The 2,547-nt window shown below is 43.0% G+C and overlaps 1 non-coding gene across 1 annotated transcript; it reads right to left on the bottom strand.

The window, feature by feature from the left end:
* Positions 1-596: 596 nt before the first annotated feature.
* LOC131241628 (small nucleolar RNA R71) lies at positions 597-703 on the bottom strand. The gene has a single exon (XR_009169188.1). It is a non-coding gene; the product is annotated as a small nucleolar RNA R71 (small nucleolar RNA).
* Between the last annotated feature and the right edge of the window lie 1,844 nt (positions 704-2,547).

The following is a 2,547-nucleotide window of genomic DNA, read 5'->3' as shown; positions in this document are numbered from 1 at the left end:
TAGGATTAGGTTTTTAATTGAGGGCTGCGAGTGTTTTCATGCCCAAGTGGGCCCGTGACGACACTCGACGTCTCTTGACTGAAGGAGGATTGGTTGAGGGGTTGACTATCCATCGCAGGACTAGACACCGCTCGAAATCCCCTGAGTTAACTGAAGTTATGGCTGAAGACCAACCTCCTCTACTTCCACCCAGGGTGGAGGATACCCAAGATGAGAATGAGGTGCAACAGGCACCCCCGCCTCGTACTTTACGAGATTATCTACAACCGGCGGGAGTGAGTATGCCCTCATGCATGATTTTTCCTGAAAACACAGGACAAATGGACATCAAGCCAGGAGTTATCCAACTCCTTCCCAAATTCCATGGACTTGAATCAGAAAGTCCATATTTACATTTGAAAGAGTTCGATGAGATTATAGCTACATTATGTTTTCCTAATGTATCTGAGGATACAATTAGGCTGAAACTCTTTCCTTTTTCCTTAAAAGAGAAAGCTAAGACGTGGTTACATTCACTGCGTCCTAGATCCATTGGCACATGGAACGATATGTAGAGGGAATTCATAAAAAAATTCTTCCCACATCACAAAACGATTACCCTCAGGAAAGCGATCATGAACTTTGCCCAAAAGGAAGATGAAACATTCTTCCAATGTTGGGAAAGGTTTAAAGATTTGGTCAGTTCATGCCCACAACACGGATTTGAAATGTGGCGCATTACAAATTTTTTCTATGATGGACTGACATCTTCCATGCGCCAAATGGTCGAGACAATGTGTAATGGAGAGTTCATTAATAAAGATGTTGACGAGGTATGGGATTACCTCGATAGTCTTGCTGAAAAAACACAATCATGGGACTATTACCCAAAATGGCGAACACCACGTCTAGGCCGACTCAATTAAAGGAGAAAGGTGGATTATATCTTTTGAAAGAAGAGGATGATCTCAAGTGTAAAGTGACTACGCTCATAAGGAAAGTTGAGGCCATGGAAGGAAAGAAGGATAAGGTCAATGAAATTGTTTGCGGCATCTGTGATTGCAACATTCATACAACTGAAAATTGTCCTACAATACCCGCCTTTCGAGGAGTGTTGAATGAACAAGCTAATGCCGTAAACAAAAATCAAAGACCTTTTAATGGAACTAACTCCAACACATACAATTCTGGCTGGAAAAATCATCCAAACTTTAGTTGGAGGAATGGACAAACGGCTACTCCTCCAGGTTTCTTCAATCAAAATCCAAATCAAGTGAAACCTCAAGAGGAACCGGTTCAAAATCCCATACAAGAGCTGGCTCAGGCAATGCGGGGAATTACAGATTTTATGCAAAAGATAGATTCTCGTATGACGGTTATAGAAAAGGGGATGCTTCCTGCACAACCTCTCCCCAATCCTAAACCGCAGTACGAGAATAATGATCCCAGCTCTTCAAATCAGATGGGGCATGCTAAATCCATCACCACTCTTAGGAGTGGGAAGATCATTGATAAAACTCTTCCGGTTAGGCCCGAAAAGCCTCAAGAACCAGAAGAGGACAACAATGATGGATCCAGTGATGCCCCACAAAAAGTAGAACCGGAACTTCTAGAGAAGCCAGTTGCTCCATTCCCCCAACGGTTGGTTTCACCAAAACCTCTCTCTAACTCTCAGGATATCCTAGAGGTGTTGAAACAAGTGAAAGTCAACATTCCTCTACTTGATGTCGTTAAACAGATACCTTCATATGCCAAATTCCTAAAAGACTTATGCACGACCAAGCGACGGAAAATTATTCAAAAGAAAATCTTCTTGACTGAGAAAGTGAGTGTCATCCTGAAGCAAGACGTGCCGCAGAAATTCAAGGATCCCGGTAGCCCAACCATATCATGTGTAATCGGGAACCATCGAATTGATCATGCACTTCTTGACTTAGGAGCGAGTGTCAATCTGATTCCTTACTCGGTTACAAAGAGTTAGGTTTGGGTGAATTAAAACCCACCCTAACCACACTACAACTTGTCGATCGCTCCGTTCGTGTACCAAGAGGGATAATTGAGGATGTGTTAGTCCAGTTCGATAGATTTTACTACCCTCGTAGATTTTATCATCCTGACACCGAACCCATCAATAACATGAGCACTCGATTCCGTCATTCTTGGTCGCCCATTCCTTGCCACGTCAAATGCAATTATAAATTGCGGGAATGGTATCATGACTATCTCTTTTGGAAATTTGATATTTGAGTCAAACATTTTTTCAATAACGGCAGACAATGCAGAGGATGATGACGATTTCCACGACATTAACATGATTGACTCTTTCGTGGAAGATATGACACCTCTAACCTTATCCTCCGACCATCTAGAGACGTGCCTGGCCCACTCCCATGATTTTGATGATGACATGATTAGGGAGACGTGTGCCTTGCTTGATACTGCACCGGTACTTGAAGTTAACCGGTGGAGGCCACAATTTGAAGAATTGCCACAAACCGATATAGTGCCTCTACCGTCTAACCTCAAGCCGCCGAAGCTTGACCTAAAACCTTTGCCCTCTGATTTGAA

Source organism: Magnolia sinica, chromosome 3, assembly GCF_029962835.1.
Source record: "Magnolia sinica isolate HGM2019 chromosome 3, MsV1, whole genome shotgun sequence".
NCBI lineage: Eukaryota > Viridiplantae > Streptophyta > Magnoliopsida > Magnoliales > Magnoliaceae > Magnolia > Magnolia sinica.
This window is presented reverse-complemented; position numbering and strand designations above follow the sequence as displayed.